Source organism: Photinus pyralis, unplaced genomic scaffold (assembly GCF_008802855.1).
Source record: "Photinus pyralis isolate 1611_PpyrPB1 unplaced genomic scaffold, Ppyr1.3 Ppyr1.4_LG8, whole genome shotgun sequence".
Taxonomy (NCBI): Eukaryota; Metazoa; Arthropoda; class Insecta; order Coleoptera; family Lampyridae; genus Photinus; species Photinus pyralis.
The window spans coordinates 10223228-10239679 of record NW_022170819.1 but is presented as its reverse complement, the minus strand read 5'-3'; the positions used below and the strand labels follow the sequence as shown (position 1 = coordinate 10239679).

General features: G+C 35.9%; 1 protein-coding gene across 1 annotated transcript in view; it reads left to right on the top strand.

The window, feature by feature from the left end:
* LOC116178057 (chloride intracellular channel exc-4) overlaps positions 1-16452 on the top strand; it is a 28042-nt gene that overhangs the window by 6031 nt on the left and 5559 nt on the right. The window lies entirely within an intron of this gene.

Sequence of the window (16452 nt, the reverse complement as noted above, 5' to 3'; positions counted from 1 at the left end):
TTAGACTGCGGTTACATTCTCGTCGCCTTTCCCAACGGTGCAGTACCGGATATCCCCTTTTCGGCCAGATTCATGAATGGGTAATAATTAGGAAAAATATTTCCTTTTTACGTTTCCATCGTTTAATCTTCGTTTCAACACAAAGTGAAGATAGAAATTTAGACGCTTTCTCCTAGCGTGTCACAGTAAAGCAGAGACTTGCTATAACTAGACTGCGCTTAACGTATCTAAGGTGTTGTCGACACAGTATGCAACACACAATGCACCGCGGGGCAAAAATCGCTGAGATGATATGCAATATAATGAAATAAGCTGTTATTTTAGATGTTCCGTTCATTAATCATTCTCGTGATTAGCTCGAATTAGTGAACAGATAAATTTCTGTTGAGAATAAACCAATAAACTTAGGTTAACTTGTGCCTATCAACATGTACTCTGTCGATAAATTTTTAAATAATATGCTGATTTTCAACGGATAAAAGTTTAAAGGGCCAATGGATCAGAGCCATTCGAAGAGAAAAATTTACTCCCACCATAGTGCATTTGCGGGGAATGAAGCCGATTTTAGAAAGGTACCTACGAAGGTGTTAAACAATAATGCAATACCGAGCGTTTTCGACTTTCCCATTCACTTAAAATAACGTAGAACTATTCGACATCCTTTACCAGCAAGACAACTGCAATTTGCCTATTAGGTATAGACGTAAATAAGTACTTACTGGTACTGAGTATATTTCAGGTTTTCTACAAAAAAAATAGCTAAGTCTGTTAAATGTTCCATATGTGCAGATGCGATATTCGCATCAGAAAGTCATTCAAAGCTTTTAACTAGAAAAAATCGTGGAGGATTGTTGCACGTATCAAGCGATGTATTAAAAATTTTCCAAATTGCTGAAAATGTGTTCAGGTTTTTCATTCAATCCACACCACACCGCGTTGTAAACAAAATGGTTATCAGCAGTCTAAGAAAAATAAATAACAGTTACAGCCCATTTGGGTTTTTGAATAGGCATATATTGAATCAAAATCCGCTAAATAATCATATCTTACTACCTACATCTTTAGTTTTAAGAGTATATTTTTCCATACGTGTTCACCACCAAAATACATATATAAATCAAATTACGACTAGAGTAAGGCAGTTTTATATACCAATTTAGTTCAAATAAAATACCAATAAATTCGATTAAAACAGTTAACAGCTATATGTTATCTTTTTTTGCTACTAAAATTTAGAATAAACATGGCTAAAGCAAGCTTCAGAACGTACGTCTGCCCCGCGATGAACAGTTGGTTGCCTATCCTATCTTGACAACAGGCGTTTATAGTAAAATCTACGTTACGCGCCGTCTAGTTATAACAAGTCTCTGCAGTAAAGAGACGATCTTATTAACCTCATTTCTTATCAATAATAAATTAACGTCATAAATAAAGTTGTCGCTCAATAATTTCGATCACATGTTTATTATCACGGAGAAACTTCCGCCGTGACGATTAATCTTGCGGTAGAAATACCGAGTTCGGTCGGTCAGCGAGGTAGATTACACAAACCGAATAAATTTGAATTAGAATTTTTGATAATCTTATCATTTTTCCATATTACGCAATATTATACGGATATGTCTCAAAAATTTCAATTTGTTCTCCCACATTAAAACGTGATAGTCTGATAGCGTCATCTCATTACGCGAGAAAGACTGGCATTTGGGTGAGTCAGTCGTCAAACAGAAATGAGTCACGTTAAGGTAAAATGAAAGGATGCCGGTGCATACGTAATATTGATCTATGGATAGCTCTTGCTTCATCATTGAAGTATTCTGTTACTAAACAATAGTTTCGATTCCATATACCTACATTTGTGTCACCTTTTGCGAACAGTTTACATAATTTGGACGATCGACTTGTTTTTCATTCAGCTTTCGCCTGGATTAGCATAGAAGTGTCAACAGGTGGTTTTATTAAAAAATGGAGATGCTGAAGGTTACGTAAAAGTTCCCAAATCCTCTTAATTAACATATGTATATGTAGCTTACATGCCAGAATCGAGACTTTTTCAGTGCTGTCTTAATTTGTGGAGAAAAATGTGCCATCCCCATCGGCAAGACAACAGTGCTAATTTGTTGCTGATTAAGAACAGTAGTAAAAACAAGTAAACGAAATCCACCACTACGTGGGTATTGCCAGCACAACGCACCCACATGGGCAGACGGACAGACTACTTTTAAAGTCGATACGTTTGTAGATGGGCAAACGGACGCACTACTGTGAGCACAACACCACTTTCATAATGGAACCCGAGAAGGAACCCATAAGCTTTCGTGTAGCGAAAACTCGGAAGTTGGTACGAAGTTTTTTTACCAAGAAAATCTATGCAGAAATAACGATCTTGACATCTTTTGGGTAAAAATATTTTGCGCGACCTAAATACTTCTTGGGCATCGAGCAATCGAGTTTGATCTTTTGTATGTATGTATAAAATTTAATTTATTCAATTTAAATCTATTTCTAATATTTTATCAGAAAACTTTTGCCATGTTGCATACGAGTAAATCGAAACGGCCCTTCCCCCTGAAACGCGAAAGCAATTTCTTTTACATTCTTTTCCAATTTGATTCTTCAATATGCGCTCTTAAGAGGGGCAAATCGCTAGGCAAAATCGTGTACACCAAACTTCATACTTCACGTATTTCACCAATACTTCATGAGTACTTCACGGACTTCACCAATGCTTCACGGACTTCACCGACACTTAATACCTATATTTCAACTCGTATTTCACCAAAAACTTCACGGACATCACTGATACTTAATGAATTTCACCGATATTTTGCACTGGGAAAAATCACATCCTGCTTTTTTCAAGTGCTGTTGATTCTCCAATAAGATCAATAGAAGAACCGCTTTCCCGTCGCATAATTTATCTAACATTTGCGAAATGTGTGGTAGAGGATCAGCAGCTCTGGTCGTAACTGCATTTATTTTTTTTAAGTCAATGTAAAATCTGCTTTTTAATTAACACCCCTCCTACCCTGATGTCCATTTTGTCTCGAGGTTAATGATTTTTTGGAGATATGGGGAGACCGGATAACGTATGTCCCATCCGCAAGCTAGAAGTTTTCTCGAAATTTCCTGTAGAAAATGTATCACTAACATAATGATTATAACAATGTACCGCATCATGTGAATAGTAAACTCAAGTAGGTTTAATGGCGACAACCAAACTTGTTTGGGTAGCGTGGGATGGGTAAGAACACCCAAGTTTTCGTTTATTCTCGTTCGATTTTGTTGGCGGGGGTTGATTACGGAATATAAGAATGGTAGATTGCGGTTGGTGGTGCACGGGCACGAAAGATCTCGACCGCTGAGAGCAGTCCTGGTCCGTTTCCGTCTTTCTGAATGGCTTTGATAGGAAAGAAAAAAAACAGAGAAGAAAAACGGTCGCTCTAGCGTACAGGTCGTCTACGAAAATTAAATCTCGAAAACTGTAAAAGTTATGAAGGGCAATGAGAATCCCTCCAATCAGAACGCATATTAATGAATTTTGATCGGCAAGTACGAACTTACAGATTTATATCTTTGACCTGGAGGAAAGGTAAAGAAGCTGCTGTTCAAGTGATTAGGAGCTACTTAATCTGGGAAGACATGTCATAATTTGTCAAGTATAGTCTAGTATAGAGGGAGTATCCTTGCGATAGGTAAAACTCTTCATTTTATACAACGTATGAACACGGAGATGTTCCTCGGACGGGCGTATTATTTAATCGCTAAAGGTCTGCGCGTGTTAATGTTAATAAAGAATTTCTGTAATTTTTCTTATTGGACCCATTTACATAACGTATAATTTGCCCATCATGAATCATCGTCATTGATAAAAAATTGTTTAGGGCTCCAGCAATTATTTGTTTATTTTGTAAGGGAACGAGATAGTAGAAACAGCCGGAGCGGAGCATAAATTTATAACGCGAGCACGAATTTCAGTATTAATCACTCATCAATTTTCAGACTAATTCTGTAATGTGCCCAGGCCAGCCCCGAGAGACTGCGCAACTCAAGATTTAAATTCAAAACTTTCCCTCTCAAACTAACTGAACCCCATGGCACGTGATCGTCTAGACAAAGCTACCTAACCTGAATAACAGAATAATAGGACCAACTTACTACGTTCTGTTTTTAGGAGTCGCTACAAAATATGTGTTGCCTGGCGGAGCGAGGATCAAGTATGGAATACAAATAAAACAAGTACATGCTTTAAAAACGGAAATTTAATCCAAATAATTCGCATTGCAAGATTAAATTTAGAAAATGGTAGTTCACCGAGTACAAATATAAAAATAGGCTGGGAAAAAAGAACTGACCAAGAAAAAACCTAGCCAACAAATTAATGTTGAACTTTATAGCCTAATTAGTTGTCTGTAATGGCATGAATGCATATTATGATGATTATCAAGTAAATTAGGATCATGTTGAATCACAGGCTCCGCTGGAATTCCTAAAGAATCAATATTTCACACACATAACAAAAACCATCATTAAAAACAATACAATAAATTCATATAATAGGTTTGGATATTGAATGGCCAGTCCAAATCCCACACCGAGTAGTCTTTAGTTGCTCTGGTCATGACATGTGAACATTGTATGAAATCGCTAGGAGTTGGCCTCTCAGAAGAGCCTTTCACATAGGAAGGATAATTGATAACACAAACAAAAGGTCACAACGCGAACACGCCGCACGCTTTTAGCGAATCCCTGCGCAAGTGAGGCCGGGCTTAGCCGGCAGCCCCATGTACGACTAAGCGGGACCCCAACTCTTTCATTCACACATCTCTAGGGCCAGTCCAACCTACTATAGTTATAAAGTGCCGGGTTATAAATTACCGAACTCCAGGCTCTCTATCATGAGTACTGACAGTAACCGATCAAAAGACAAATCATGATATAATAAAAATCACAGAGCAACAAACGACAAACTCGCACGCATACATAATCATAAACAAAATATACAGAATTTATGTAGGCGTTGACAGTTGACATATTTGCACTGGCATAACAAAGACGGACACAAAACCAATATTCGGTCACTACATGTCAGGGATCGACTGATCGGATTGATTAGCAATATCGACAAGATGGCTCTTTTCAAAGACACAAAAAAACAAAGATGTATCTCTGCGTATGTCAGTTCTGAACTTTAGCCAGCCTCTGCTACGTCAAATCGAGATTAAATATCGGTAGCAAATATCAATATCAAATATAGTACAGTACATATTCGAAACAAATATTAATAATCATAATCACCCGGTTCAAATAAATAGTAGAAGCATAACGTTAAATATGACATTATAATAAAGCAAAGGAACATGTCGTGGCAAAACATTAGTATCAAGTAATTAATTCTCAATGCCAAGTGCAATATGTAACAATCAACCACCTAGCGTATGTCACTCGCTCCCAGACGAAGCACCCTGTAAATACACGGTAACATGTTCAGGCAAACAAAAGCGAAATGTGCTGCAATAAATTCAATTATAAATTAAAATGTAGTTCTGCATATTTGTATTGAATATCGCCTCTAAGGGAACATGCAGTATCTAAATATAAATAAAAACACGTAAATCGGTCAGTAATTCAAGTTGCCAGCTTTTGGAACAAAGGAGTACTGTAAATTTGACAACATATTTATGTAGAATGTGTTGTAAATGGCAATAATCATGCTGTACGAGAATAACATTAAATTGGCAAATAATCGAACATGATGATATTATTTATTAGATGGAGGCAATAGACGTAGAGATTAAAAAAAACGAGTACCTTTGTAATTGTCGAAGCTGCACTCACTATTCGAAACGTAAAAATTTACTTCTGCTCTCAACAAAAGCACAAATACCTCTGCCCAATTCTTCCCTTTTTTAAACAAATCCTAGACGAAAATTGTTAATATCGATCGCGCTCCGAGATGTCGGGTCGATAGGGATCATTAAGTTCCCTCGTATTGCGTTATATTTGACACTTTTATTGTAAATTATGGCCCATTTCAATGTAGAGCAGAGAAGAAAAAAAACACGTGTTCCACGGAAACGAAACAAAGCGCAATCTTGACTTTTTTCGTCGCGCCAGGGTTGGTTTCGGGAATATTTAAATCGAATTTTATCGGGCAAATTCGGTTCTATCACACTACATACAATTAAATTTGCCTATATACAATACAAAAAGTACCGCTTTAATTTCTTATCACCGGTGACTAATCCTTCATCGACTTGGTAGCGACTTGATGGCGCCTTGATATCGCTCTAGAAAATCCGCTACAATAGTATTCAACGAGCAAGTAATGGGGAATGCTTTTCTACGAATATAAATAAAATACAAATAATAGCATACGAAGCCTCGAATTATACCTTATCTGAGCCTTGGTATTGATGTCGACAAGACAGATGATTTGTAGTAGGTTGGTACCAGTGGGATGCTGTTCAAAACTACTAGACACAAATAATATGGATAGTGTGTACTAAAAACTAAACAAGTATAAATTGTGCACAGGTCTTGTGCAGATAAAGCGCATTTTTTTTAACCGAAATAGCTTTTTTTTGACATCACCAATGGATATATTTCTTGTAGACGTTTCAATCGCCCTTTGTGAGTACCCTCTTCCGACAATCCGTTCTTGAGGTATAAGGGAATATACCCGGATCACGATAAGAGCTCGAGGAGGAGGGCTATGGTTGGTAGAAATTAGTTCCTTTCGTTGAGACCTTTCATTAGAGTAGCATGAAGGATAAAACTAGTTCCACTCCCCCTCCCCCTCCACCCCGTACCACCATTTAAGGCATGCGTATGCAAAATCTGAAACCAATTGGTTGTCGTATGTAAAAGTTATGCACGTTTTACTTACAAAAACAGCATCTCAGGAAATAATTCGTGGGGGGGTCCCCCTTTTAGACAGCAAAATTTAATGGCCGTCTGGCACACCTTCAAGGCTACCTACCAGGACTCTAGGACCATTCCCCTAGAAGTAGTTCAGAGCGGTAGAAGGACGGGCGAACAAAACGCAAACAATAGTACATTTTTTTAATTCTTAAAAAATGCGCTAAAAAATAAAAACGAAATGGGCAAATTTCGGTTTTTTTGGCACATCTTCGGAAATAATCGGAATTTTCTGGTTTCCTTCACACTCTTTAATTGCGCATCTTTTCCGTAATTTGACCATCGTCGTATCCTTTATGAGATCCCCATGATAGACAACCTTCTCTTGGACACAGTGTATAGTAAAAGCAGAACATTGCGACCATCTTATCTCTTGCGTTAAAAACTTTGCCGATGTCGATTTCTAAACGCAACTTCAGTTTCGGAGGTCGCGCACGAGTCGGTACCAAGAAATAGATCCAATTTTTTTTTCTGTTTCGAAATTTAAAGTACCCCGAATGTGGGCCATACGCCGACAACACATGAAATTATTTCGCAACGTTCTTCACGAAAATACGAGCTCTTAAAGCGCTAACACCGAAACTGTTGTACGAGTTTAATTTAATTACGTCATTGTGTGCGTTACCAAAATAGGTTAACGTACTTGAATTGAATGGGGGGTCACAGACCCACCTTGCTCTTTGTCAAAATGTTGCATTTAAATCCAATCGGAAGAGAATTTCGTCGACGTCAAGGCTACGCACGCGAGCCTCGTTTCGATTTAGTGATGAAGTGCTAACGATTTAAGTATATACTATTTATACGTGGAAAAAATTCACCGTTTATGTATTTTTTTATAATGCGGAAAGTTAAATCCAATTACTTCCACTTTTTATGACCATGTAAAACGAAATATTTACGCCAAAGTTTGAAGTAAAAGGCGTCGGGCACTTTCTATAGGTCGGGTTGCGATTTTTTTGCCTTTTTTGGATTATGGAGATGTGCGATCGGTTTACGCGAGGAAAGTTGGTAATTAGGTGCGGCTCTAATGGGATGGTTGTCACTGTTTCAGTCATTATCTTAATTTGCTTAATTTTAGATAACATAGAAGATTACATTGACCTTAGAATATTTTTAGAGTGAGTGAGTGGAGAGTTGTGACTAGCAATTATTTCTAATAATTTATTGAATTGCTGAGGTGTTGCCATATTCTCCTCATTCTCATCCGTACAGGTGTCCCTTGAACCCTGTATAAAAAAAATGCATCAGTGTGCTAAACAAATTGGGGGCGCTATTAAAAAAATATCTATGACGTCATAGGTCTGTCAAATATGACTCAAAAATATGCTAATCTTATATTACTCATCGAGATCGCTTGAAAACACATCAGATACGAATTTTTTGCGTTACTTGTGGGACTCCCTGTATTAGAAATCGCATAACAAAAGATGATAAGTTTAAATTAATTTTTTTGGGAAGGCGCGAATTTTGGGTAAATCCTATTCCAACATTGGCATTGTGGTATGATCTTATTCAAAGTTTTGACTCACTATCTGCACAAAATTCTTATTCATTTACCAATTTTGTTCATGAAGCGGTAAAACGCACTTACTCGTTTCGTATACTTTTTTTACATTTTGCATAACATGAGAGCTGCGTTGTTTTTAGGTGAGTAAAGATAGGGGTTTTTAATCCACCAAGCTCCCAGTTAAACTGTGAGTTTGAACGGACTAGTGAAAAAGAGAAATATTCGTTTGGTTTTTCCGTAAAATGGCCCCCATCAGCTGGTATAAGTTCGTAATTGTTTCTAAATTGTATTCCCCTTCGCGTTTTTTTTTAGATTCGGGAACAAAAAATGGCCACTGGGTGCTAGATCTAGATTATAAGGCGGACGTTCAATTTTTTCGAACCCACAATCAGCTACAGCAGCTTTTGAAAGTCTGGACTTGTGCACTGGTGCGTTGCCGTGGAGCAACAAGACACCTTGCGACAGTTTTCCGCAGCTCTTAAGGCGATGCATCAGGTTTGCATAATAGTCTCCCGTTACCGTACCACCCTCATTTATATAATCAATCAGTAAAATTCTCCTCCCAAAAAAATGGTTGCCATTATTTTTCCTCTACAGGTCTCTACGTGGACATACATTTGGAATGGCGACAGCTTTCGCGGAACCCATCTTGCACTAACCACCCCACGGTACTCGTGTAAAATTCTAAAAACCGTGCCAAAGTTCGTCAAAAGTACTCATAATTCGCGTTTAATAGGTACTAGCAATTTTGCCAGAAACGTAAAGAATAATATGGGACTGCCTTTCCAGACGGTTCTAATCGCTTCCACACAATCAACAAGTGGATTTTTAATTGGAAATTGGGTAGTTCCTTAATTAGCGTGGCTTCGACCTTGCTATTAACCTCGCCCAATTATTTTGAATTATCATCACGAGATGTTTGTGACAATATAATTTTTTAATCTTCATTTCTAGGTCGCTTTCACATTTTTCTCCATTTTGTTTATCACCGGTAGGTAGCTTAGATGAAAGTGGTTTTAGTGTATAGTTCGTCATGTAATAAACAATAAAGACACGACGTTTTCGCTTCAATTGGAAAATGCACACATCTCTCACGTACCAAACTAATCGCGTAATAATTACGTAATTACGCACAATTTAATATTCATGAAAATTTATCACTAAGGTGGGAGCAGTGAAAGCTTTTTTCAAAAACGAAACGGACCAAATAAACTGTTTGATAGCAGGCGCTCTAATCTCACAATCTTGTTTTATGTTGTGTAGTTTTGGTTTATTGCACTTTCGTTTTGCGAAACACGGTAATTCATTTAAATTGATGCTGTAATAAAGAATTCTTTTTTATTTGCCTCGTTGATAAAATCGGTTAGGTAATTGTAAATTCAAATTTGACTGTATTGTAACGGTTTCTGTTGTATCTAGCGCCTTGGTGAATGGATGTTTTCGTTTACAAGTCAATATCATCGAACAGACAATGAATATCGATAAAAAAGACAATTGTTGATTACGTTGTTGAAGTTGTATTGCAAAATTGTCTTATCGCCACGCCGTCATGATACGCTTAGACTATGATTGTATTGTATTTCACAATATTTAGGAGTGGTTAAGTGGCGCCGTCCAGAAGGACACGGTCCGACTTAGAACTTAGTACTTAAAAAAAACAAAGGCAATAAATTTCTTCGAAGGAAGAGTCCACGGGTTCGGGGGAAGTCGTTTATTGCGCAATCGTAAAACGTTTTTCCAAGAAACCCGCTTGTTCCAGGGGCGCGATTCCCGAAGATGTGCTTTGTTCACATCGACTGACCTTGATGTGAACGTGAATGTCACTGCATTCTCGAACCTACCACATCGAGCGAAAAGTTGATCGAACGCAACGACTGGTCTAGACCACTCGTTGCGTGAAAGTCATGCGCAGTTCCAGCTACAGGACGGATCTTGCAGCTGTTTTGCTATAGAGGTTATTCAGTGCCCTAACCTATAAATTCACATATTTTCTGTGAAATAAAACATGGAATTGTTCGAGGATTTTCTGGTTATTAATAACAGTATCCTTAATGCAAAAACGAAACAAAATACAAAACTGACAAATGACAGTTCAATTCTTGTCTGTGATTGGTTAGCGCATACAGTTTGTTCGCGATTCGGGAATGCAGCTAAACTTGAACTTATCCCTATCGTATACGATCATGACGTCATGGCAGCCGGTCACATCACATGCACATCACGGAGCATATCGACTAACTTCGGGAATCGATACCCAGGAATCAAACCAATGGAAATCAACTGAAATTGAGAGGTCTACTACCCGAACATATCCGAAGTACCTATACCTACACGTTCCTTTTGTTAGAAGTCAGGCAGTTACAAGAAGTCGAGAGTACTAAATAATCACGGAATTTATTAGGACATTAAACAATTCTCGATAAATGATATATTTTACACTGGATTTTAGATAAGACAATGAAAACAATTTTAATTTTATCATTAATGACAAAATTACATATACACTGCGTCCTAGAAATAATGTGAAAATTCAATAATTAAATTTCTTGGAAAAAATCCCTCGTCGATTTTTATTTTTTAGGGCAGTTTTTTATGGTAAATACATGTAGGCCCCCAAACACATATTTTTTTTTCAAACGAAAACGCCCATTTTTAATTTTATTTTGCATTTTCGACACTTGCAATTGTTCTATCAAAAAAGTAATAATGTGGGCACCATGCAAGTCATGTGTTCTTTTTGAGTCTGGTTGGAATTTTGACGTCGAAACAGGAATTCGAAATATTCTTTAAAGACTCGGTCTAATCATTTTGTACCTATTTGTATTTTTTAAGGAATTTTCCACTGTAATCAATATTCAGTGTATGCACTCAGAACAAGATAATAAGTTTTTATTTAAAATCAATATTAAGTACCGAAAATGTTCTAACTAAGTTAAATCTATAAATTTTAAGTTTTCAAGTAGTAGTGTAAAAAAGCAGATATTTATTAATATTTTTCTATAGTTTATTTAAGGGGATTATTTAAATTTTGGATAGGTACTGGATGTTTCAATGAAGCTAGTACAAGTTTTTTTACGGCCGTAGGTGAGAGAAGGAATTGATCGATTTATCTAAATTTCAATGTATGTCAACATGTGTGATTTTGTGTATTGATTTATTACCAAAGTATTCGAAGACGGAAGTGATTTTTTTTTTATTTTCAGGTTGGAAACAAATAAATCTATGTTACTAGAGAAATTGTATCGAAGTATTTTAGTAAAAGTTGAGCTAGCCATAGTTGGGCAAAAATCTCACATTACCCTAAAAAGTAAAAAAAAAACGATCAGTGACTTCCCCTGTTACAAACTTTATATAATCATGCCTTATACATAGCGAAAATTTTTTTGGTATAGCCAAAATTACCCTAAATGTGTGTGTCCCATTTTTGACACTTTTATAGGCCATCTGCGTAATGTTTGTGCTATCAAACAAGTGAAAAAAAAATTCAAGAATATTTTAAAAAAGTTCAAATTTGACAAAATACAAAAATATTGTTGAAATTTTTTTAAACCTTCTTTGAATCCATATTTTGTTTCTATTATGTAGTTTTTCATTTAAATAGACACTTATAGGGTATCTATTAAACGAATTTATGCTATTTTTGGGTCAAACTTAAAATGGTCAAATCAAAATTTTAAAATATTCACTCGCTTAAGACATGCGGGGGAAAATCAAAAAATGGTCAATCTCAGAATGACCCTATATTATCAAAATAAGTATACGGGGTCGAACCAAAATGTTATAGGACCTAACCTCATTTTTTTAAAATTCGTTTTTACTATTAAAAATGACCCTTCAAGTTATATTCACATCGTTAATTCTACCAAAGTTACAGGAGAGAGCCCAATTTGGTTTACGCACGATGTATGCATTTTTAGTCCCCACTCCGCAACCAATATAGGGTTGCGACCTACTTGACTATACTAGTAGTAATTTTCGGAAAATAAATCATGGCTGGAGAGGTTCAAGCGAAACATTTGTTTATATTATACTTTAATGCAAACCGCTGAGAGCAACCTCTAGTTCAAAACCGGAGAAGTGAAAGCGAATGGATGAGCCACTCCATATACAGGGTGGGCCAATAGTATCCGAGGAATCAATATAATAATATATAAGGGTGTTCCATTAAAAAGTATGTAACTTTGATATGGATCACCCTGTATGTGTGTTCCGGCCGATCACCATGTCCAAGCGGCGAACTTTAAAAATGTACATTAATAAACCCACAAGGATCCGTCCACACACTATTGGCCCACCCTATATTTCATATAAATATGTACACTGATTAGCTTATTAAAAAAAATTATTTTTAAATAATGCATTTTGAACATTTTTTAATGCACTGAGTGCCCCATTTTCGATACATCTATAGGGTACCTCCGTAACTATTAGTTGTACTATCAAAAAAGTAATATAGACGTTATATGCCCTTTTTGGGTCAAACTTAAAATAGTAAATCGAAATTTAAAAATATTCACTCGACTAAGAGATACGGAGCGAAATAAAAAAATGTGTATTACAAAAGTTTCTTTATAATACTGTTGAACAATCTGCCGTTTTCAAAATAAGTATACGGGGGCAGACAAAGAAGTTATCGAACCTAACCTCATTTTTTGTAAGGAACGCCTGTATGATTTAATCTAAAATAGCATATTAAATTCTGTAAAAAATTCACTATTGGTTCAAAAAAATTCAAAAGATGTAAAAAAATTTAAAATCTTTTTGAATTTTTTTTTGTAGTAACCTTTTTAAATCTACTTTAATCTTTTTAATTTTTTTGAATCTTATTTTTTTATATCATCCCTCCGGTGTTTGAAAAAGATAGTTTACTATGGTATCTTTTTAGATTAAAATATACTCATTAAAAAATGTGGTTCTCTATAAAAATTTCGAAAGTGGGATTCCGTCTACTTGTTAAACAGCCTGTATAGTGTTCCTAAATACAATGTTTTCTTTAATTTTTGAATAACTATAGTAAACCTTATCATGAATTTTTGTATGATAACCGGAACCTTGCAACACCGAACGAATTAATTTTTAATTTATTAAAAATCTGGAAACAGTATATTTTAGCCTACCTGTGAAACACCCTGTATATTTTTAATTAATTTACAATTTTTTGAATAACTACGTTTATATTTTTTATGAAGTCAAAAATATTATCCAATACATTTTTATTAATGCATAGGTCTAATATTTGCATTTCTGTTGCTTTAACTGCTTACCAATGGGTCAACCGGTTTCAATGTGATTTGCTTTATTTAAGGGTTAATATAACGGGGGATCATCAAAAAAGGATTGACGTCGAGTACTCTTTGAAAGTTAAAGGTAAATATAATTTCCCATTTAAGCAAAAATTCTAAAGGTGACTCGACAGCAACTCTTTTTTGATCGCATAGTACCTAAGAAACCACTTAAGATGGTTCAAATAATTTTTTATGGAAATATGGTAAGCGTGCGTATTATTTGTACGGACAGTAATTACCAGTGTTGTGGATCTGTTCACAATTGAAATATTTCCTAGATCAATAATGGAGATCTCTGTGTATAAGCTATAAGTTAAGTCTTTATACTTCGTTCCCCTCCAGACAGTTTGATACATTTATTGCTTTGCGTGTTATGAACTAAATATATTGGCATATTTTGTTATTCCACGCATGTAAAAATGTTTACCACATAATATTGTAGAGTTGTTCTTTGGGTGCAGTCGAGGTGTGAGGACCTGATCTCATTGTTTCCAATTGAACACCCTGTATATTGTAATTTAAAAGTTGACATTCTCTTTTCAAAAATATAACACAGGGAATGATTCAAAAAGATCTAAACAAAATTCAAAAAATGTTCAAATTATTTAAATTTTGTTTTGTGTTGCTTAGTATTGCTTCTCTTGAACATGTAACCTTGCCATGCACGACTCTTCTCCCAGTTTCGCTCCGACTGTTTCTACTATCTCGTTCCCTCATAACATATGTGCAAGTGCCCAAAAATAGATAAAGATTAATCGATGTATACTTTCACATTTATAAACATGACACATTTGGGTAGGTACTTACTTTCTTTGTAATTATTTAATAAAGATCCGTGTTCGTATTTTAATGTCGGCGAACTATACATTTTACTCCGGCTAACGGCAAAATAGAGACCTGCTGGCCACATTCTAAACACGTACTTTCTGTAAAAATGTTTTATTTAAGCGTACGATGTTAGTATTCGGTGCGTAGAAGAAACTTGCATTTTACCTATTTTGGAACAACAGTGGCCCGTTTCATCACTTGATACCAAGAGCCAAGTATTTTTCTTATACGAGCTTAGTGTGGTGTTTAATCCCCCTTTTGTAAATTTGTATATTTTATCACGTCCCCATGCGTCGTCTTTGTGAAATAGGCGCGTATCTTTTATTACGTTAAGTAGGATTATGTGCCACTATCAGGGACATCGCCTTTTACGTTTATGGAATATTAATTAGGTCTAAAAACGCCGTGCACTTTTAAATATAGTTGAAACGCAGTTTAGCGCCACGTTACGTAACTTGTGAACGTAAACTTGTAAGGTTTAATGCGGGAGTTAAAGGATTAATGGGGCTCAAAAATAGACGCGTTTATGCGTTCTGGTTTTCGACGTTCTTTACGTGATAATAATTGTATTTTTTTAATGCACAAAAAATCGTTTGCCACCTGGCGGTACTCGTTCTTACGGCAGACCACGATCAATGGCGCGATCTGACAAGGATGAAACTGATTTGTCGGTTTTCTTCTTCTAGGCATTAACGATAGAGGGCGCTTTCAACATTGTAGGAATCGCTACTACTGAGCTTATTTAGGATCAACAAAAATACTTGCGCAATCAAGGAAGTGCGCAATGTGAATTAGGTAGGTAGGTACTAACGAGGGTACTAATTTTTGACACTTGTATCTCGATCACGTGCTTGATTACTATGTCCTAAAGCGTCCAAAATTTTCCAGCTTAATTACCACATTATGATATCTAGAATTTTCCACTTTTTCAGGGGGCCAAGCTTGGTGGGCTTATAACATAAAAAAAATTTCAAAAATTTAAAAAAAAATCTGAAAATGAAAAATATTTGGAAAATAAAAAACTCCCCCAAAAATCATGAGAATTGATGAACAAGAAAATTAACCTCTTATTTCCCCGTTCTTCCAAGTGGGCCCACACGATGGTCCAAAGTAATATATAATCGAGTATATAATGCTGTGCAGACTACATGAGGATGTCGTTTCTCTAGATTGAAACAATGCTGAAGATGAGAGCGAGTCACCTTGTAGTGTAAAAATACGCGTTGTTAACGTAATTTCATTCGGTTGGAAATGGTAGTCGGGACATCCTGTATGTAACATAATTCATTTTATGTTATTTCTTTTTTTTTCGACACATAATGGGAAAGTTTTGTTGAATTGTTTTAATGTTAGTGTCTTATTGTAAATATAGTCGGTAATTGTTTACTGCATTTAATTCTATTTCGTGTATTTAGTTGGTATGAGAATAATAATAATAATTTCAAACTCCTAAATAGGGGGATATTTGGTAGTAATTTTTGTGAAGAGTTAAAAGATCAGGTCAGGTGTTTGTAAAAGAAGTTCTTATCGGACTAAAATTAATTGGTTTTGCGATAAGAATGCCATGTGCGAGATAAACGACGCAGGTGGTTATCAGTTCGGGCGACTGAGCGGAATTTCGATTGTTGCCGGGGAACAACGATATTGAATTTATTAGTTGAAGCAGTTTTTTCCTTAAGAGTTCAGGAAAAAGGGGACGGTTGAGTAGACGAAGGCAATTAATTCTATGCGGTGTATATTGCTGCCTATAGGAAATCTGCAATCGAGGTTTGATAGTGCGTAGACTTTCTCACCGATTATGGCAACATGTAGGTATCTCATATCGTTTTTGCATTTTTTTGGAACACAACTTCAAGAAGGATCGCTATACAATACATACATCCAAACCTTGCTGAAATAAAATGTATAATT